This window comes from Schistocerca serialis, chromosome 6 (genome assembly GCF_023864345.2).
Source record: "Schistocerca serialis cubense isolate TAMUIC-IGC-003099 chromosome 6, iqSchSeri2.2, whole genome shotgun sequence".
Lineage (NCBI taxonomy): Eukaryota > Metazoa > Arthropoda > Insecta > Orthoptera > Acrididae > Schistocerca > Schistocerca serialis.
This window is the reverse complement of record NC_064643.1, coordinates 240,368,645-240,392,868: the sequence shown is the minus strand read 5'-3', so window position 1 is coordinate 240,392,868 and position 24,224 is coordinate 240,368,645.

Sequence of the window (24,224 nt, the reverse complement as noted above, 5' to 3'; positions counted from 1 at the left end):
GTTCGAAACTCTTTTCACCCCTAGCATTTCCCGCAAAATCAACTTCTTTCGTCATAGCTGTAAAGCTATCTGTGTTCGATACTATTCCAGAATCTTTTGTCGTCAATCTCGTATTCTGAAAATGTTTTGATTGTGAAAAATTTTGAATTGGTTCCGGACTATTTTCCCGACTTGTTAAATTGTTTTCAACTTCATTATTCATCATCCTGTTCTCCTGTGTTGGCGAGTTCGCCATGTTAACAATTTCGTCATGCTCACTATTCATCATTTTTGCCCTTTTCATCGATCGCGTAATCATTTACAAAACATAGAAAACTCGTCACTATGCGAAAATTACACACAATGACACTTTATCACCAACAATATCGTTCACACGAAATGCTTCCCTCAAACACGATTAACGAACAATTGAAATCTTCATAATTGCACAAAATCGTCTAATCCGTATACAAGACAACAAAAATTAAATTCTGAAAAAAATGCCATTAGAAGAATGACAATTACCAAATCTACACATGCAATATAGACTACAATTACTAAACTACGAATTACTACAACAATACTACGGTCTGCTATTTTTACAATCAGAAGAATTCCAAGGGACGATCCGAAGCAGCGGTCGCCACATGCATGGGGACTTAATTATATATAAATGCAAATACTTTTTAATTTTTTAGTCGCTGTCTGTCCGGTTACGCAGTCTCGTAACCGGTTGGCCCCGACTGGTACTTGTACGCAATCTGACTGCATAGAACTACAACAAGAACGAAAGAAAACTTCCGTTAACACAATTAATTAATTAAGTCCCCAGCAACTATAAAACCTACGAAACAACAAAACACAAGTGTAGCTGTTCTGTGTTTGGAAGTGTGATTCAACGTACACATCTGGCACGGTTCTTCCTCAATAAGGCCAGATATTTTAAACACCATTTATACTGAAGTAATTAAAAAAAACATAAATACTATAATTGCACATAAAAACCAGAAATACAGTCTAATACAAGAACACGAGCCAGATGCTTTGTTGACTGAACCTGTGACCAAGAGGCATTATTGTTTAAGACATTGAAATAATAAAAAAAAGGAAATTTTTTTTACCTTCGTATATATTGACGAAAAGCACACTCTGATCATTACAGCATCTCCAGTCCAACAATATCTGGTGTCTAGCCCATCAAAACAATATGACAACATCTGAACAAGCACTCTCCATGGGAACTTCTCAACAACGACTCACCACTGCTACATCTCAATAGCACTCTCCACCACGACTTCTCGACAAGAACTGCCCACTACCACATCTCAACCGACACTGCCAGTGGAGGCGGCTGAATAATACTCTTTGGCGCAATCTCTGGCGCTGTGGCTCAGTGTAGCCACCTTTCAGCGTTAAGACACACGTACAGCACAAAGGCATTCAAGCCGACCTCGTCTGTTAATTGTCAGAGACCGCCGACAGTTGAAGAGGGTCGTAATGTGTAATAGGCAGACATTTATCCAGACCGTTACTCAGGAATTCCAAACTGCATCAAGAATCCACTGCAGGTACTGTGACAGTTAGGCGGCAGGTGAGAAAACTGGGATTTCATGGTAGAGGGACTGCTCATAAGCCACTTATCACGCCGTCAAATGTCAAACGACGCCTCGCTTGGTGTAAGGAGCGTAAACGTGGGACGATTGAACAGTGGAAAAACGTTTTCTGGAGTGACGAAGCACGGTACCGAACGTGGCGATCCGATGGCAGGGTGTGGGTATGGCGAATGCCCGGTGAACGTCATCTATCGGTGTGTGTAGTGGCAACATTAAAATTCGGAAGCGGTTGTGTTATAGTGTGGTCGTGTTTTTCATGGCACTATCACAGCACAGGCCTACATTGATGTTTTAGGCACCTTCTTGTTTCCCACTGTTGAAGAGCAATTCGGGGACGGCGATTGCATCTTTCAACACGATCGAGCACCTGTGCATAATTCACGGCCTGTGGAGGAGTGGTTACACAACAATAACATCCTTGTAATGGACTGGCCTGCACAGAGTCCTGACCCGAATCCTATAGAACACCTCTGGGATGTTTTGGAACGCCGACTTCGTTCCAGGCCTCACCGACCGACATCGATACCCTCTTCAGTGGAGCACTCCGTGATGAATGGGCTGCTGTTCCCCAAGAAACCTTCCAGCACCTGATGAACGTATGTCTGCGAGAGTGGAAGCTGTCATCAAGGCTAAGGGTGGGCCAACACCATATTAAATTCCAGCATTACCGATGGAGGGCGCCTCGAACACGTAATTCATTTTCAGCCAGGTGTCCGGATACTTTTGATCACGTAGTGTATCTTAAACACGATGTGAGAAGTTCATTTTGTCTTTCAACTAGTCAGCATAGCTTTCAGTTGGTATATGTTTTGTTTATAGCGCAGTCAATAGCAGCTCAAGTGTGCGTTACGCTTATTGAGCACAGGTCTGGAAAGTTTTACTTTTGTAGTTTTTTCTTAATGATTTTAAGTGATTCTAATTTGTCTGAACATGCGAAGTGCAGGAATGCTTAAGTTTTCCTTCTCGTCCATAAGTTTCTTTTTCACAAAGTGATGATGAAGATCCAGAAAATTCACATCAATGACACACATTCATAATATTTTGCTTCAAAAAGAAAACACGGTAAAAGAAACTACATTAAATGAATTACGAGGGTAACACCAAAAGAAATACACACTATTTTTTTAATCTATCTTTTATTCTACATGTCTGAAAGTTTTACAGTCTGTAGATACACCCTTTAGGAAGAATATTTTCATTTATCCACATAATTTACATCCCTCTCAACTGCCTTGCGCCACCTTGGAAGCAGCGCCTGTATACCCGCACAGTAAAATTCTGGACCTACTTGTTGGAGACACTGTTTGGCAGCGTGCACAAGGGAGTCATCATCTTCAGACCTTGTCCCACGAAGAGAGTCTTTCAGTTTCCAAAAGAGATGATAGTCACATGGAACCAGGTCAGGACAGTAAGGCGGGTATTTCAGTGTTGTCCATCCGAGTTTTGTGATCGCTTCCATGGTTTTTTGACTGACATGTCGCCGTGCATTGTCGTGCAATATCAAAACATCCTGCTTTTGCCGATGTGGTCGAACACGACTCAGTCTAGCTTGAAGTTTCTTCAGTGTCGTCACATATGCATCAGAATTTATGGTGGTTCCACTTGGCATGATGTCCACAAGCAAGAGTCCTTCGTAATCGAAAAACACCGTAGCTCTAACTTTTCCAGCAGAAGTTGTGGTTTTGAATTTGTTTTTCTTGGGTGAATTTGCATGATGCCACTCCACTGATTGCCTCTTCGTCTCTGGTGAAAACTGATGGAGCCATGTTTCATCACCTATCACAATTCTTCCAAGAAATTCATCTTCAGCATTTTCGTATTGTTCCAAAAGTTCGCTGCATACCGTTTTTCTCGTTTTTTTGTGAGCCACTGTCAATATCCTGGGAACCCACCTGGCACAAACATTTTTCAACGGTAACACTTTCAGTATTCTGCAAACACTTCTTTCCCCTATCCCAACGTGGCGTGACAATTCGTTCATTGTGATGCGTCTGTCAGCAGTCACCAATTCGTTAACTCTCTGCACACCGTGTGCAATACGAGACCTGCCGCTGCGAGGACAGTCCTCAATATTGCCGTGCCAGCTTTCATCACGTAACCTGCTTGCCCACCGACTAACTGTACTGCGATCGACAGCTGCATCTCCATACACCTTTTTCAACCTTTTGTGGATTTTTCCCATTGTCTCGTTTTCAGAGCACAGGAATTCTATGACAGCACGTATCTTCGGACGAACCTCAAGTGTAGCAGCCATCTTTAAGACATGGTGTGACGGTGCCACTGACGGGAACAGTTTGAACTAAGTTTGAAAACAAGCGGGAAGGATGTATCTACACACTGTAAAACTTTCACACATGCAGAATGAAAACTGTATTTTTACAAAAATAGTGTGCATTTCTTTTGGAGTGACCCTCGTATTATGTCTTTTTAGAGTAATACAAAGTAATAAATTTTAATACCTGTTACTTTTTTCCATCAGACATCCGCTGTGTTTTCTTGTTCACTGCCTGCGGAGCCTCCCTCTGCAGCAGCCAGCACTGGTCAGCTGTCTTGCTGATATCCCACGGGTCCTGATACTCTCCTTTACATTTGTTTAATGCCTTGGTGACGCCTTTCTCAGCATTTCTCACGCACAAGAACTACATTTTCTAGAAAACGTAAGACTCAGTCAAATGAAAACGATACATATGTAAAAAGTAAGTCAGTTCCTTCGTAGTTCAGATGTAATCTCCACAACTATTAATACATTTATTCCAGTGTGAGACAATACGGTCAAGGTCTTCACGCTAAAGAGCTTGCTGTCGTTTATAAAATCATGATTATACCTGTGCACCTTTTTCTCCAAAGCAAGTCGACGGCCACGAAAGTTTTTCTTCAGGGCTACAAAAAATATGGAAATCGCATGTTGAGACGTCGGTAGCGCTTGGAGAATGTCTATGGGCTTTCCAACGAAAGTTCTGCAACGTTGTTGAATGTATTGACTAAATGTGGGCGAGCTATTACTTTGGAAAGAATGAACTGTTCACTAACTTTTTCAATCTGTCTACTATTGACACGGGAGTTCAGGAAGAGCATCTTCAAAATCATTGTGGCATCCAAAACCTTGAAGTTATCCAGGTTTTTTCTTACCAGTTCTCAGATTCTAAGTCTTTGCTGTGTCCAAGACACTTGTTGAGAACTTGGTTAAAGGATATCCAAGATGATTTTAAAATTTAATTAATTTTGTCTTCAAATATTTCGTCATTCATTAGTTTCCGAACGTCACGGCTGACAAAAACCTCCTTCTTTCACCTTAGCGCCTGATAACCACGGTAACTTATCTTCGGTTACGTGTTAAAGAATTGTTTTTTGGTGCGAAGTCTTGTGTAGAGGCCGATGTTTTTTTGGTTCCAACCTTGAAACTGAAAATATGTGTTTGCCTCTAACTGTTGCCAGTCCATTTGGCCAGGTATTTTCCAGATCTTGTGACACCAGTGCTTGTCTTTTACGAAGGAAGCAGGGTTCTTCCTCACAATTTGGATATTTGGAAATTTGTGGCAAGGTCTTCTGGGACCAAACTGATGAGGTCATCGGTCCCTAGGCTTACACACTACTTAATTTAACTTAAACTAACTTATGCTAAGGACGACACACACTTCCATGCCTGATGGAGGACTCGAACCTCCGACGGGGGGAGCAGCGCAGACCGTGACAAGTCCCCTTTAGACCACGCGACTACCCCGCGTCGCTCTCACAATCTGAACACACTTCACGTGGCTCTCTTGACTTGTCCACATCCCCTACATTTATGCCAAATTGAGCACAGTACATTTCTTTGACAAAGTCTGTGATTGCCCGCTGCTGTTTCTTCGCAATAATTTCGCTACGGATGTACCAGAAGTGCTCAGGTGATTTACTATAATCTCCTTAAAGCACTAAATTAGCAAAAGCAGGACCTGTCGATCTATCACCCACTGCTTATCCTTGCAAGAAAACCGACATGCAAAACGAACATATGAGCCTCAGATTACAAAATCACCGAAATACACATTTAACTATCTTACAGACTATAAAATTGAACATATTTTTCTATCATTTTACATTGCAAACTTTCACAAAACAAATAACATCATTTTGAATACCTCGCAAATTTAAGTACTTTACCTGAAATCAGCACCCAAAGACCACCCAGAAAAAGGTCTGAGGTAAAATAAGAAATCAAGCAGTAAAACTGTTTTCTACAACATTGCCGCCTTTTATCAAACAGAACTCGTTATGTGTCGCGTACATCGACTTTCAGAGATCATTATGCATGCCTTCACCTTCAGTTGGGGTGAAATTACTGTCAGCTTATAAATTAAAAGTGGGTGCAAGATGGTGACCACCTTTCAGTTAAGAAATGCAATTTCTGTTTGCTAATTCGTCGAAATATACGCTTCAGAGTATTGTAATTCGGTCGCGCGCTGCTATCTCATTCGTGCTTTTAAGATAAAGAATTACACTCTCGCAGTCAGTCATTACAACAAATTCGATATCAATTAACAGAAATAATACTGGTCATTGGATGGAAGAAATTAATTGCCAACCCCGGCAGTGCGAGCAATACGTTCCTTGATCAGCATTATCTTATGTTGTCTTGTTTCGGGGGCCTTCTTTTGCAACTCATGTGTGGTAATACGGAAGCGGTGAATCGTGTTGTGTGGCAGCTTGAAGCGATGTACTGCTATTCGTGTTATGTGTATTTAATTACCTGTGTGCTACCAGGTTATCTGTAGCCTTTACATTTATTATAATTAATTTCTGATTGTCGTACACAGATCATGCCACATTTTAGTAGTGTATAGAAAGAATTCCTTTCTACATCTTGTAGCACTAACTGTATTTTTATATACAAGTCAAACTTTCAGTTTGTGTAACTGAACTTACTAGTACCGCTAGTGCCTATCATTGGAAACTAAATTTAATCTACAAATATGCAGTTCGTGCTCTTGTTCTTTTATATACTCTCTAGGTGCCTACTTGTCTCCCCGAAATTTTTAGACAAATTTTTCGTGTTATTGGCACATTTGATGCCTTTTTTCCGTTTTAGAAAATGTTGTTTTCAGTCTGATGACGGCGAAAATAACGAATCCGGTAATCAGTGTCAATAAAATATTATGTGACAAAATGTATTTATCCAACCCGGTGTCCTTTACCCTGAATTTTAATCCCGATCTTAAGCTTTTCTTAGTTTTCATTGCTTCTTCCATGGCTAATTGAACAGTAGCACTTCGTTCGTCGTCTTCGGTTCTTATTTTCCCCTCTTGGCTCGCATACATACTGCGTATTGTCGAGCATTCACTAAAATTTACTCCTATTGTTCTCAGAATTTTAAATATCTTTCATTATTTTACACAGCCGAACCCTTTTTACAGCGCCACAGATCGTATTCAATATGTCATGGTTTTTCTTAACTCCACCTACCACTATCAATCGCGTCAGAACAGCATGTCTGGTGCCCTTACCTTTGCGATCCAATTGTCATCTAACAAATCTTCAACACTATTTTCCATTGTTCTGTATATTACACATCTCAGCAATTTGGATGAGTAAGCGGATGAGCTGATTGTGAGGTTCCACTCACGTTTATCTACCATTGCTATTTTCGGGAATGTAGGGATGACATATTTCCGTAAGTCTGATGGTACATCACCAGACTCACAGATTCTACACACCAAACTGAATACTCGCTTGCTCGCCACGTCCCCAAACGTTTACAGAGGTGCTGAAGAAATGTAACCCATACCTTTCTTCTTATACTGAAGCGCCAAAGAAACTCGTGTAGGCATGCACATTCAAGTACAGAGATATGTAAACAGGCAAAATACGACGCTGCGATCTGCAACGCCGATAAAAGACAAAAGATCCTGCAAGAACGGGACCAGCGGTGACGGAAAGAATTGTCCATTGTGACAGAAGCGCAATCCTTCCGCAAATTGCTGCAGATTTCAGTGCTGGTCATCAACAAGAGGAAGCATGAGAAGCACTCAACGAAACATCATCGATATGGGCTTTCGGAGTCGAAGGCCCACTCCTGTACCCTTGATGACTGCACGAAACAAAGCTTTACGCATCGCCTGGGCCCGTCAATGCCGACATTGGACTGTTGATGTCCGAAAACGTGTTGCCTGATCTGACGAGTCTCGTTTCAAATTATATCGAGCGCCTAGACGTGTACGGGTATGCAGGCAACCTCGGGAAATCATGGGCACTGCATGTCAACAGGGGGACTGTTCAAGCTCGAAGAGGCTCTGTAATGGTGAGGGGCGTGTGCAGTTGGTGTGATATGGGACCTCTGATATGTATATGATATGTATACCTTCACAGGTGACAGGTACGTAAGCATCCTGTCTGATCAGCTGCATCCATTCATGACCATCGTGCATTCCGACGGACTTGAGAATTCCAGCAGGACAATGCGGCGCCTCACACGTTCACAATTGCTACAGAGTGGCTCAAGAAACACTCTTCTCAGTTAAAACACTTCTTCTAGGCACCAAACTCTCCAGACATGAACATTATTGAGCATATCTTGGATGCCTTGCAACGTACTGCTCAGAAGATATCTCCAGCACATCGTACTCTGACGGATTTATGGACAGCTCCGCAGGATTCATGGTGTCCATACCCCCCCAGCACTACTTCAGACATTATTCGAGTCCATGCCAGGTCGTGTTGCGGCTCTTCGGCGTGCTCGCGGAGGTTCTACACGATATTAGGCAGTGAACCAGATTCTTTGGCTCTTCAGTATTTTTGACTGCAAGTCCACCAAAGATCTGTTTTTCCCCTGTAATTAGTAACCATCACTTTTACATATTTAATTACACGTTCACTATCCTCATACACTTTACCTCTCAGCTTTATAGTTAAACGTTTACTTGTACAGTAAAAGACGACCTGTGGTCATATAACTGAGAACTTAATGATATTCCATAAACAATTTAATTTATCAACCACCATGTGTATTTCTCCGTCCCCCCTCCCTCACCGTTATTACCGTGAGAAACTACAAATGCAGTTCCGCTGAAAATTCGTTTAAAATGTTTAGAAACAGAGAAACTGCTGAAAAGCAATGTTATTATGGGTTAACTCGTGATGTATAGACTTAAGGACTTTTATGCAATGAAGTCAGACGTGAACACTGGTCGTTTCGTGAGAGTAAACTTTGAGAATAAGTACTAGGATGTAAAATAACTAAAACAGAACCTCTTTTTTCTGTGTGTTGAATTCGCTTTATCTTAACTAACAACGAGACTAGGAAACGATTAGACTACTATCCGCATAGAAACACATTATGGTAGCATCTCGCGAGCAATAGGATTCCCATTTTTGCTCATTTCCATTATCGCGAGGCGTTTCACTAGAGATTCAACCTGTGTGGGAATGATCGTCGCGGATCAGTGTACTCTTTCCAGTGCCTAACACGTTCACATCGTTCGTTTCGCAGATGGAAGATACAGTTCTTTGAAACTATTTTCTCTTACTTTGGGGCGCTCACTTTTCTTAATGTTTAATTTTTTTATGCTTTCATCGTGTCTGTAGTGGTGTCTATGACGCTAGTTGCCGTGACGACGCATTTGTCACTCCAATTAGCATTATAGCAGGAGGGCCAGTGGGTCTCTGGTCCCTCTGTCGTCGTTTATGTCCTCCACCCGGTATTTTGTTACAGTTTATATCTCCATAAATTCACCGTAATTATCACCTCGTTGGCCGTTGCTTTCTGCTGAATGCCTGGCGTTAGAACGGGCGTCAATGATGTTCACATTCTGATCATTTATCTAGAAAAACCTATGACGAACGATTCCGAAATCATTATTGCCACGGCTATTCTGGAACAAAGCACAAGCCACACTGACCACAAAAATTTTTAGCCGAAACTTCTCGATGGATTAAAACAGTGAATAAAGCCAGGTGTCGAACACGGGCTATTACCTTTCCTCAGGAATATTCCTGTTATTTGAGGTTTTTTTTTAAAGTAATCGTGTATCCCAACCAATATGACAGTCATAGTCGTTATTATGACTCAATTACTGAATTGCAAATGAATGAATTAATGACTGGGAAACTACTGAGTGATTATAGTTCAAAGAAAGTTCCACCGTGCATTTGAACTTGTTGTCAAATATCAGTCACTATGATGTCTATCTCTTACACACACACACACACACACACACACACACACACACACACACAGTTCTATCCTTCTTGCCAATTATGTCAGTCATTTGTAATTATCAAACGTAATATACGTTCTGTGTAGCTTTCCCGTAACTGCAGAGAGAAAAAGTGGGGGAGGAGGAAACAGAGAGGGTATGTAATGCTACTTCAGTGATTACAAACCCTGATTCGTAGCCATGTTTAAGATTTTGATGAACAAGAAACTTTGCATTATGAGTCAACGTTACACGCTCTATGGCCTACGTTCATGCGCTGATTCGGTTGGTAAGGCTATAAAAAAGCCATTCTAATCCCTCCTGAGACATGCTGACCTACAAAGTTGTGACGGGCCCTTCATATCACGTAGACTAGAATTTGGCATGTGTTGACATCGGAGCTGGTCCCACATATGCCTGACTGGGGTCTGTTTGGGGAACTTTCTGAGCGGGCAAGTACCTCCACATCATGCTAACAGTCCACACAGACACGTGTAAGGTGCGGATGAGCATTGTCCTGTTGAAAATTAACACAAAAAACTGTGTCGTGCGAGTTCGCCCTATCAGTACCATCCACGACGTGAAATCATACCCGAAGTCTTCCCATGACATGACGCCAGGAGTAACATTAACGTCGCTGTGCCTCTCCAAAATATTGGATGAATCTGAACACTCTCCAGGTCGATGCTACCGTCATCAACGACAATCAGCCGGAGAAATGCGGAACCGTGAGTCTTTGCTGATCAAAATATGACGCCGTTCATCAGTCCATGCTTCCTGGTCGCGGACCCACTCCAAATGCAGCCGGTTGTGTTGTGGTGTTGGCGGCAACCTACGCATGGGACGGCTGTTCCGAAGTCCGGAAGTGTACTCGTATACGACAGCCGCTTTAACATCTTTAACGCGACCACACACCTTGCTTCCACAGACTCCTGTCTGGATAGACTCCTCACTGTTCCGACAACAATGCTCATAAGCTACACTAGCTGCGCTCCAGTTGCAAGAGAGTCAATGACCGAAGAAAGAGTAGGCCACACCACACTTGGCTATGGTGCTCGTTATGCCTGTATGCCATAGGTGTTGCTGATAAGGAAGTCGTCCGAAAATTTATTTCCTTCCGTCTTCTTGTAACGAAATAAAATATGAGTATTTGTTTCTTTTTTTACTTTTACATCGTAAATTAAATAATTTCTTCCAGAAAAAAAGACTGCTTACATTGCTCACAATGAAATACTTAAAGGTTGCTTCCTTAGGCATAATCAGAATATTTTATGAGGGGTGGGAGGAGGGAGGAGGGGGGAGAACGGGGGGGGGGAGATGGATAGGTGGTGTGGAAGGTGACATTTTTCATTATTTAATTTTCAGCACAAATGTACTTCAACTTGTGTAAGCATTTAGGATGCAGATAGATTCCTACGTTATACCTTCAATTACTATTTATTCATCGTGGTACTTGAAAAATTGCCGGCCGCTGTAGCCGAGCGATTCTTGGCGCTTTATTCCGGCGCTGCTGCTACTGTCACAGGTTCGAATCTTGCCTCGGGCATGGATGTGTGTCATGTCCTTAGGTTAGTTGGGTTTAAGTAGTTATAAGTCCAAGGGACTGATGACCTCAGATATTAAGTCCCATAGTCCTTAGAGCCATTTGAACCAAATGAAAAATCCATTCGTTAGCAACTCTGGATCGAGTGGAGCTCTGTGATGAAAGAGGAGAGCAGTCGGACATCTTTTCTTATGACTGCGTTCCACATGTACACAAGGTCACTATGTCTCCTAACAGAGTTGACGTGGTTAATTTGAGAGGCAGCCGGATACCCTTCCTCTTGCCAAGAGACTACGCAGTACATTCTGATTCTACGTAGATATGATGTCATAAGTTTTAAATGAGAAAATGTTGTTTTAGCAGTTGCTGTCAAAACAGAGAGACCCACGGCACTTCTAGTATCAGGAAAAAATGGAACTACATATGTGTAGCACAGAAAAAGCGTTCTCCGATCCTGTATTTGACTCTTCTTTAAGCTATTTCCGCGTCTGAAAGATAAAATTTACAATGCCGTTTAACGGACTCCAATACGTCTTCAAATGGAGGTGTGAAGGAGAACATGTTTTTCCACTTCAAAAAGCTGCACTACAAACTGGCAGTGGGTGATCCAGTATAATACGGCTTTTGAGAAGCTTCTTTGTTATAACGGGTGCCCAGTTGTTGGAAAAATGTACTACAGCTATAAACTTTTTCTGAACTAAGCACGTAGCCTTCTAGGGCCGGTAATGCTTGGGATAAAATCAATTAGGGTATTGGAACACGTCACTGCAAACTACTAATGCAACTAAATTGCCGCTCTGAAGAAGACCGCAGCAAATCGGTCGACATGTCGGCAGTTTAGTTGCTTTTGTAGTTTACAATGACGCGACCTAACAACCAAAATTATTTTATTTAAAATTTTTTGAAATGGCACAATTTGCCTCGTGTTTGTAAATCCACCGAATTCCGCACATCTGCGGTTTTTTAAAAAAACTCCCATACTGTTTCAGATTGTCATTATGATAAACATCTTAATCAAGATTACCATGGACTGTCCTACCCCCAAGGCAATTCACGATAGCCTGCAGCGAACAGAAATTTGTGAAGACTAGGGATAAAGAGAGGCTATCATAATGTATACTAAAAACCATAATGACAAACACATTCGAGGAACTTACACAGATCATTAAGGATATCTGACCGACAGAAATAGTACCAAAAGATAGGAACTGCGCACTCATCGACCCACTCCACAGTAAAGTAGTCAGGACACACGTAAATAACTACAGACAGATTCAAATAGTTCAAGAGGCTCTAAGCATTATGGGACTGAACATCTGAGGTCATCGGTCCCCTAGCCTCAGAACTACTTAAACCTGGCTAACCTAAGGACATTAGACACATCCATGCCCGAGGCAGGATTCACGACAGACAGGTCTCACTCCTTCAAATCAACCACATGATACAAACAGCATGTTTACTTCAAAGGATACAAAGGCAGTTTGAAAATAAGATCAGCTAACAGCAATCTGGCTTTCGAAAAAAGTGTTCAGCTTAGAAAAGAAGTTCAAACTAATATACACTGAGGACACAGGATACCGATATGTACATAAACAGATGGCGGTAGTGTCGCTTACATAAGGTATAACAGGGCAATGAGTTGGCAGAGTTGTCGTTTGTCGACAGGTGATTCATGTGTCTGCGCGATCATTTCCTCACCACGGGAATTAACAGTCGTTGAACGGGGAGTGGTTGTTGGAGCTAGACGCATGGGGCATTCCATTTCGGAAATGGTTAGGTAATTCAATAATCCGAGATGCACAGTGTCAAGAGTGAGCGAGAGAATACCAAATTTCAGGTTTTCCTTTCACCATGGACAACGCAGTGGTCGACGGCCTTCCCTTAAAGACCTAGAGTAGCGGCGTTTGCATAGAGTTGTCTGGGCTAACAGATAACCAATACTGAGTGAAATCGCCGCAGAAATCAATGTGGGACGACGAACGTATCCGTTAGGACAGAACGGCGAAATTTGGCTATAGCAGCCGACGGCTGACGCGAGTGCCTCTGCTAATAGGACATCACCTGCAGCGCGTCTCTTAGGTTTGTAACCATATCGACTGGACGCTAGACAACTGTAAAACCGTGACCAGGTCAGATAAGTACGTATTTCAGTTCGTAAGAGCTGATAGAGTGTGGTGCAGACCCAACGAAGCCATGGACCCAAGTCGTAAACAAAGCACTGTGCAAGCTGGTGGCGGCTCCACGATGGTGGAGGCTGTGTTTAAATGGAATGGAGTGCGTCCTTCGGTCCAACTGAACCGATAACTGACTGAAAATGGTTATGTTAGGTTACCTGGAGACCATCTGGAGCCATTCATTGACCTTACGTTGCGAAACAGCGATGTAATCTTTATGGATGTCATTACTATGGCGACAATTGTTCGCTATTGGTTTGAAGAACATTCTGGAGAAATCGGGCCAGCCAGATCGCCCGACATAGGACATTATTTTGAAAGGCCAGTTCGTGCACAAAATCCTGCACTCGTGAAATTTCTCAATTACTGTCAGCTGAAGAGGCAGCATAGTTCAACATTTATGCAGGGGATTTCCAAAGGATTGTGTAGGCAATGCCACGTCGAGTTTCTGCACTACATGTGGCAAAAGGATGTCTGACACGATTTTTTTTTATTAGGTATCTCACGAGTTTTGTCACCTTAATGTAAGGCAACTTCACTGTCGTTAATATCAAGAAGGCATGTGACTTGGCTGACATTATGGAACGGCGAGGACTAGACACAAAGGCACTGATATCCTTCAAGCAAACACTCGTACACAAAGTCAAAAGGAAGATATGTGGAGGAAATATAAGAGCTACTGTAAATAAAACTGGAGTTCTCCAAAGACAGGGATTGTCACTACTATTTTTCGCTCCCATTTTAGATGAAGACGTCCGAAAATACCCCAAATAATTAAAAAACGAAAACATGATCCATCACGGATGACCAAAAGTGAAATTAAGATCTCTCTTTTAGCTTTCACAGACTATGTGGCGCTATAATTGGACAAAGAATCTGCAATAATCAAACAGAAGTCCTAAAAGGATGTGCTGAGAAAGCTTGCCTCTTTTGAAATTACTGAATACATCCGCAGGAAATTTAACATTCAGAAATTAAACATTAATACTGTCAAATAAAAATGGGTGTGACACTTCAGTTATCTCGGTGGGATCACTGAACAAACGAATCTGGATAGGAAACACAGGGAGTTCTATTACATAAATCCAAGAGAGTGTACGGGAGTATGCATGAGTCTTAAAGTAAAAAGATCATGTCCTCATATACAAATGGTAAACACGACGGTAATCTTACCTGTAACTCTGTACACAAGTGAAATTTTAATTCTCAACAGAAAAGGAGGTCAGGAAAACATATTCAAGGAAGAGGAATGCGATGGGGAAACACTTGGTCCAGAAATAACAAAGGATGCATTACAGACTGAAATGCATGAGTCTTAAAGTAAAAAGATCATGTCCTCATACACAAATGGTAAACACGACGGTAATCTTACCTGTAACTCTGTACACAAGTGAAATTTTAATTCTCAACAGAAAAGGAGGTCTGGAAAACATATTCAAGGAAGAGGAATGGGATGGGGAAACACTTGGTCCAGAAATAACAAAGGATGCATTACAGACTGAAATCCTGTAAAGCACCAGAGGAATTATCAAACCTTGGACAGATATTACAAAACGAAGATTAAAATTTAATGGGCATTTTAAAAGACTTCCTACAGTGAGGATTAAATATAACGCTATGAGAGTGCAAGAATATTAACGAATATCTTCAACAAGTTAAAAATTAAGTCCAGAAAAAGAAGATAGAAGCAGTGAAAATAGTAAACACGATGGACTGAAGACAGAAAACTATCCCATGGAGGGTGAAGGTGAATCTGATGGAAGATGAATAAAACGCAGCTAAAGGCCCTGCTTGGTCCAACAAGATCCTGCGGAAACAATAATAATGTGGACACCCGTTGTGCATGTTTTTCTAATTACAACTCAAGTGGCACGAACTTGATCACTCATTAATGTTGCTCCGTCGTAAACCTGACCAACCTAAGCATAACTTTTATCACCGCGTATTTTCAAATGGCGTAATAGTAAATTCCCCTGTCCGTTCAGTGCTAAGTCTGTAACAGGTATTAACACCACGGTCAAAAACTATTTTTAATTTAAAACACACATTGCGAACGCGTAGAGATAGTTGCTGAGACTTTGCATTCTCTATCATTCTTCCAGCAAGAATGGCGAATCTTATAGAACTATTTGATCTCTAATAACATCAACGTATACTTCTGTTATTTCGTTTTGAGCATGGATACTAATGCAGTGTGAATTTAGGACTACTTAGAAGGTGGCGTTACTGGTTTAAAACGCTAACTGCAGCTCAGAACCTCAGGGCAGAACGAAACTTTCCGTTATTTGCCATTATTTAAATTGCTATCGAGTAATGTTTACCACTATCCACAGTTTTTAACTCGATGCCTAAGATCATACATAAAATCACTCATCTGACCAGGGATTTCCTGCAACACTTCTGTGGGGTCAGCACCCTAACGTGCCTTTCCGTTGCTCAGTTCGAGGACAAAGCATTTTGTTTGTAGTATCATATTCGACACATACTAACAGGTACATTTCATTGCATGAGCTGAAACATCTTCTGGACCTTTCTGACAGGTAATGTAAAGCCACGACAAACATCCGAAGTAATTTTGTCCACCTTTATTCTGTTTAAAAGCGAAGATCGTTCACAAAGCGCACCTTGTTTGTGCACGGAAGACTCCAGTCATGGTGCATGCGAAGTCATTATTTTAAGAAAAGAAGGTTGCTCTTGGGAAGCGCCAGGAATGAATACAAACTTCGTCGACAGATCGTCTGATATCATTTTTACTATGGCAAATTGTTGTATTCACTGTGACTTAATTTTTTCCCCTCATTACTTTTGGATACAAATAAGAGTTGGTGACTGTATCACAAAGTTCTTTTAGCATGCAAAATTCGGTAGAGACTACTCTTTCTCTCCCTCTGCATTCTTCTCTGAACGCAACACTAGACTTAGTGCTTTAAAGATGCTGCTCACAACTAAAAGTCGGAGCTTAGTTAAGGACGTCTGACATCCAAGGTAAGAAGAACTGTACTCCTGTGAGGCTGACTTAACACGGTGAACTAAAATATACGCTAAGAAGCCAAAACCTTATAACCATTGGCCGCCTCAAGATGAAGAGCCACCTGGTAGCATTGCGAGCCCATGGCGTGGTAGGCAATGTGCTTGGGGAGTTTGAAAATGATTGGCACTACAGTTTATTTGTGTTCACAGGAACCATTTACTGAAAAAACGAATAATTATTGTATTACCGGTATTCCCCGTCAATCTCTATGCACTTTTTCCATCGTTCTGGCAGCTTCCATACTTGCGTAGCAAACTAGGGGGTATCGTGGTGGACAATTGGATGAAGTTATTCATGGGTGTTGAGCTTCTTACCCCGTATGACCTCTTTTATTGCGTCGAACAGGGTATAGTCACTAGCAGACAGATCCGGTGATTAAGGAGAATGTGGAAGCGCATTAAACCGTCGATCACTCACGATGGCAACAGGGTGGCGTCTGACATGTGGCTGCGAATCATCGCATTGGAGCACTACGCCGCGGCACCATTTTCCGTGGCGGCTTTGTTGAATAAGTCGATGGGGTTGGTAGAGTGAGCTGCAGTACCGATCACGGTTGTGTGTCGTTTTTGGAGGGAAACAATCCATCAGGACTGTCCCCTCCTGATCCCAGAAAAGTATCGCCATGTCCACCCCTACATTCAGTTTATTTTTTGCTCTGGACGATGACATCTACCAGCACTAAAATGCAATATGTCACCCACTAACAGTGTAAGTACGCTGTTCCAAGAGCATCAGTATGAGTTTACCGTTCTCCACTGGCCACCACACTCCCTGGATTTAAACCCAACCGAGAATCTGTGCGACTACCTTGACCAGGCAAATGGAGACATGGATCATCAACACAAAAACAGAGTGCAGGTGGCCCTTGTGCTGAATTGGGTATGGCTTCACATCCTTATCAGTACCATCCTGAGCCTCAATTACTCGAGTTTGCAGGTAAAAGTTCTAAATGCAGATTACAAAAATGCACGCAATATTGGCCATCGTCAATTATATTGCACAAGCATTCACATGTACAATCAATGTCTTCAAAACATGTGTTTCTTTGTACCTCTTGGCAAAGGAGTATTAAGATGAATAGGTCCACAATCTATAAAGAGACAGAACCAGAACTTCTTATTGCATTAGGTATTTTTTTAAAAAAAAAGAAGAAAAGAGAAAAACATGCATTAAGTAGTCGACAGAGCAACACTGCTTTCCAACATAGGTCCTGCAAAACAAGCAATTTGCTTAGTTGTACGCGATCACCTTCGCTGCCAACAGGTTCCAAACACAATCGTAAAAGAAGAGAAGCTGTAGAGAGGATGTCAGGCACAAAGGAGTTCCATAAACCAGGAAGTCTACCATATCTGGTGCAGTCGGTGTCACCGCACCAGGACCTCCACTTTCTGATGAGATGAGAGCAGAATAAGGATGGATTATGTCGCAGAAGCCAAGACCAGTGTTAATGTGCAAGCAACTGATTTTGCGCTCGTATTCCTCACAGACCATGCTCTCCATTGTAGCTTAACAGCTCAGTGGCCAGGACAAAATAACTCTGTATTTTGTGCGTGCATTCTCGCCGAAAGCTTCTTACGTTTTTCCTAATAGAGCATTCGTCTAATGAACTCAGAACTGTGACTGTGTGAGCAGTTTATTCATTAACCTTTTGATGGGAGTCGGCAGTCCACAGACAATTGTGATGATCGCCATTCAAATACCATACTTGGAAAGCCACTTGAGGAAATTTTAATCATTTCAAATTTAGAAAAAAACTGTTTTGTCGAGTTTAACAAATGAGTGTTTACATACTCTGCTGACTACTAAAACCACAACGATAAAGAGGAAAGCAAACAACAAAAGTTTACTTATTGCACGTAGAGGTGTAGAATTCGCAACTATTTTTATAGATCAGTTTGGGGTGTAAAGATGCGAAAGTTTATCTACATCTACATCTACATCTATACTCCGCGAGCCACCTTACGGTGTGTGGCGGAGGGTACTTATTGTACCACTATCTGATCCCCCCTTCCCTGTTCCATTCACGAATTGTGCGTGGGAAGATCGACTGCTTGTAAGTCTCCGTATTTGCTCTAATTTCTCGGATCTTTTCGTTGTGATCATTACGCGAGATATATGTGGGCGGTAGTAATATGTTGCCCATCTCTTCCCGGAATGTGCTCTCTCGTAATTTCGATAATAAACCTCTCCGTATTGCGTAACGCCTTTCTTGAAGTGTCCGCCACTGGAGCTTGTTCAGCATCTCCGTAACGCTCTCGCGCTGACTAAATGTCCCCATGACGAATCGCGCTGCTTTTCGCTGGATCATGTCTATCTCTTCTATTAATCCAACCTGGTAAGGGTCCCATACTGATGAGCAATACTCAAGAATCGGACGAACAAGCGTTTTGTAAGCTACTTCTTTCGTCGATGAGTCACATTTTCTTAGAATTCTTCCTATGAATCTCAACCTGGCGCCTGCTTTTCCCACTATTTGTTTTATGTGATCATTCCACTTCAGATCGCTCCGGATAGTAACTCCTAAGTATTTTACGGTCGTTACCACTTCCAATGATTTACCACCTATGGCATAATCGTACTGGAATGGATTTCTGCCCCTATGTATGCGCATTATATTACATTTATCTACGTTTAGGGAAAGCTGCCAGCTGTCGCACCATGCATTAATCCTCTGCAGGTCCTCCTGGAGTACGTACGAGTCTTCTGATGTTGCTACTTTCTTGTAGACAACCGTGTCATCTGCAAATAGCCTCACGGAGCTACCGATGTTGTCAACTAAGTCATTTATGTATATTTTAAACAATAAAGGTCCTATCACGCTTCCCTGCGGTACTCCCGAAATTACCTCTACATCTGCAGATTTTGAACCGTTAAGAATGACATGTTGTGTTCTTTCTTCTAGGAAATCCTGAATCCAATCACAAACCTGGTCCGATATTCCGTAAGCTCGTATTTTTTTCACTAAACGTAAGTGCGGAACCGTATCAAATGCCTTCCTGAAGTCCAGGAATACGGCATCAATCTGCTCGCCAGTGTCTACGGCACTGTGAATTTCTTGGGCAAATAGGGCGAGCTGAGTTTCACATGATCTCTGTTTGCGGAATCCATGTTGGTTATGATGAAGGAGATTTGTATTATCTAAGAACGTCATAATACGAGAACACAAAACATGTTCCATTATTCTACAACAGATTGACGTAAGCGAAATAGGCCTATAATTATTCGCATCTGATTTATGACCCTTCTTGAAAATGGGAACGACCTGCGCTTTCTTCCAGTCGCTAGGTACTTTACGTTCTTCCAGCGATCTACGATAAATTGCTGATAGAAAGGGGGCAAGTTCTTTAGCATAATCACTGTAGAATCTTAAGGGTATCTCGTCTGGTCCGGATGCTTTTCCGCTACTAAGTGATAGCAGTTGTTTTTCAATTCCGATATCGTTTATTTCAATATTTTCCATTTTGGCGTCCGTGCGACGGCTGAAGTCAGGGACCGTGTTACGATTTTCCGCAGTGAAACAGTTTCGGAACACTGAATTCAGTATTTCTGCCTTTCTTCGGTCGTCCTCTGTTTCGGTGCCATCGTGGTCAACGAGTGACTGAATAGGGGATTTAGATCCGCTTACCGATTTTACATATGACCAAAACTTTTTAGGGTTCTTGTTTAGATTGTTTGCCAATGTTTTATGTTCGAATTCGTTGAATGCTTCTCTCATTGCTCTCTTTACGCTCTTTTTCGCTTCGTTCAGCTTTTCCTTATCAGCTATGATTCGACTACTCTTAAACCTATGATGAAGCTTTCTTTGTTTCCGTAGTACCTTTCGTACATGATTGTTATACCACGGTGGATCTTTCCCCTCGCTTTGGACCTTAGTCGGTACGAACTTATCTAAGGCGTACTGGACGATGTTTCTGAATTTTTTCCATTTTTGTTCCACATCCTCTTCCTCAGAAATGAACGTTTGATGGTGGTCACTCAGATATTCTGCGATTTGTGCCCTATCACTCTTGTTAAGCAAATATATTTTCCTTCCTTTCTTGGCATTTCTTATTACACTTGTAGTCATTGATGCAACCACTGACTTATGATCACTGATACCCTCTTCTACATTCACGGAGTCGAAAAGTTCCGGTCTATTTGTTGCTATGAGGTCTAAAACGTTAGCTTCACGAGTTGGTTCTCTAACTATCTGCTCAAAGTAATTCTCGGACAAGGCAGTCAGGATAATGTCACAAGAGTCTCTGTCCCTGGCTCCAGTTCTGATTGTGTGACTATCCCATTCTATACCTGGTAGATTGAAGTCTCCCCCTATTACAATAGTATGATCACGAAACTTCTTCACGACGTTCTGCAGGTTCTCTCTGAGGCGCTCAACTACTACGGTTGCTGATGCAGGTGGTCTATAGAAGCATCCGACTATCATATCTGACCCACCTTTGATACTTAACTTAACCCAGATTATTTCACATTCGCATTCGCTAATAACTTCACTGGATATTATTGAATTCTTTACTGCTATAAATAATCCTCCACCATTGGCGTTTATCCTATCCTTGCGGTATATATTCCATTCTGTGTCTAGGATTTCGTTACTGTTCACTTCCGGTTTTAACCAACTTTCCGTTCCTAATACTATATGCGCACTATTTCCTTCAATAAGAGATACTAATTCAGGAACCTTGCCCTGGATACTCCTGCAGTTTACCAATATTACGTTAACTTTTCCTGTTTTTGGTCTCTGAGGACGGACGTTCTTTATCAACGATGATAATGTCCTCTCTGGTAAGCCGTCAGGTATTTTATCGTTTCGCCCAAGGGGGGGTCCCTCTAACCTAAAAAACCCCCGTGTGCACGCCACACGTACTCTGCTACCCTAGTAGCTGCTTCCGGTGTGTAGTGCACGCCTGACCTGTCTAGGGGGGCCCTACAGTTCTCCACCCAATAACGGAGGTCGATGAATTTGCAATCATTATAGTCGCAGAGTCGTCTGAGCCTCTGGTTTAGACCCTCCACACGGCTCCAAACCAGAGGACCGCGATCGACTCTGGGCACTATGCTGCAGATATTAAGCTCAGCTTGCACTCCGCGTGCGATGCTGGTTGTCTTCACCAAATCAGCCAGCCGCCGGAAGGAACCAAGGATGGCCTCAGAACCCAAGCGGCAGGCGTCATTCGTTCCGACATGTGCTACTATCTGCAGCCGGTCACACCCAGTGCGTTCAATAGCTGCCGGAAGGGCCTCCTCCACATTACGGACGAGACCCCCCGGCAAGCACACCGAGTGCACACTGGCATTCTTCCCCGACCTACCCGCTATTTTCCTGAGGGGCTCCATAACCCGCCTAACGTTGGAGCTCCCTATAACTAATAGGCCCGCCCTCTGTGACTGTCGGGACCTTGCCGGAGAATCGGCCACTGGCCCAACAGGCGAGGCATCCTGTGGTGCTCGGAAACGATGTCATCACCACTAGGAAGCACCCCGTACCTGTTGGAAAGGGGTAAGGCAGCTGCCACGCGGCCAGATCCCACCTTCGCCTTTCGGCCAGGCACGCGCGAGCCCACCACTCTCCGCCATTCACCCTGGAGTGATGGCTGACCGGTAAGATGCTCACTGCCGGAAGACGCAGCGACATCAGGGGTTCCATGTGATTCCAAGGCCACCGAAGTAGGCATAGGTCTCACCACAGTTGCCCCAACGCCACTACGAGCCGACGCCTGCGCCTCGAGCTCGATGAGCCTAACAGACAAAGCCTCCACCTGCCCCCGAAGAGTGGCCAATTCTCCTTGCGTCCGCTCACAACAACCACAGTCCCTACACATGACTATGTTTACCCTACTCTATACGGTGACAAATTCCCAAGATAATCTACTGATGAGCTACTCTGATAATCAAGAAACACTCACTGAAATACGAGACGCGAAAACTACGCTAGGTTTTCCCAGAAAAACTATTTAAAAGCTAAGCGCAGCAAATAAGTACAAAAACGCTTTATACAAACAGTACTCGCTGCTCCTGGTGCTCTCGCTCTGGCTGTCACAGGACGTAAAGATGTCATATCTGGCAGCAACGATGACTGAGCCAACTGGGCATCGCTCCAAACTGAGCTTGGTCGTCAGATACAGTGCCTCTAAAAAATTTCTTACACTGTTGTAAACTATTTTTCGACGTGTTACTAGTTTCTAAACTGGCTTCTATTGTATTCAGAAGTCTTCAGACAATAACAAAGGCCACTATAATTACCAACCCATTTTTCAATTGGTCACCAGCACTTTCAGTTGACGCCTCAAGTATGTGGTTACATCAACAGTCTTCCTTTCGCTGTTTTTTTTTTCCTTCACTAGCCACTAACTACTTTCACTTAAATTCATGTCATCTACCGCTTACTATCTTTGTTTTCATATATCCCTTTATTTTAACTTAACACTTTATATTTACGTTCTACTTTGACAACTCTGCGGTATTGCAGGTGAAGTCCTTTTGATAGGCTATATGACGTGTTTTTCCCTCTGTAAAGTTCTCCATGAGCATCATATCCCAATTGTCCGACAGCCAACACCACCGCCTCCAGTACCCTTTAGGTCATGGCTTTCGGAATATGGATATACCTACTTATTTAAATTATTACACCACCGGTGCTGTTAGCTTCTATGCTACAGACTGCAAGTTATAGTTATCGTTCATTACACACCGTTAAAGCCAGTGGCAGGAGCACAATGAGAACAGATGACGCTCGTGTTCTATTATTTCCATGTTTAGTGCAGTATTTACGACATACATACAGGATTACGTTCGCATAACCATTACGCACGCAATAAAAACGAACTAGAATGGAGGCTCATATATCTCCATCTGGTGTAAAACTCGCAAATCCACGTTACTAAACGATATTTTTTTAAAACGTTAGTGACAAATACAATGAAATCGGCATGTTGGCAATCATATTCTAATATAAACTGTGACCATGTTTCATTTCTGTTAATATGTTACTAAGCAACCAGCCCAATATGAAATTTGTGTACTATAATAAAGGCTAAATTACTTTTCTTATATTTGAATTTCGTGTAATACTAGAATACCACAAAATGTATACCTTACGCTGACCGTATGCTCCAAAACTTAGTATTGAAATACATCTAATCATTACTTTAAGCCATATCCCTCTGAAAATCTGATATGCATACTTAACCTATTTGACCTGGTTAAAGGTCATAGCAATCCAGACACTGGATTCATATTTGGAAGCTGTTCTGGTGGTCTTTGGTCCGAAGACTGCTCTGATGTAACCTGTGCTAGCCTCTTCAACTCTGAACAGCCACTGCAATCTATGTCCACTTTAAATTAATTACTGATTCCATCTCTTGGTCTTCCTCCACAATTTTTCATCTCCACCACAGACACGCACTCACCTCTAATACTGTGCTGATGATTCCTTCATCTCTCAGAATGCTTTCCATCAACAAATCAGATTTTCTACAAACTTCTTTTCTCTCCAGTTGCATTCAGTGCCTCCATATTGGGTACGTGATCTGCCCACCTAATTCTCAGGATTCTTCTGTGGCACCATATTTCAAAACGTATTCTCTACATTTCTAAACTGGAAAGACATTCCAACAGTTAAATGGTCAGCCTCGGTAGTTGCGCGGTTTGCGCGAGAGCTTAGTGACCGAAGGAGCCTGAGCTTAATCCCCACCGTGGTCGGCATTGGTCGGAGAT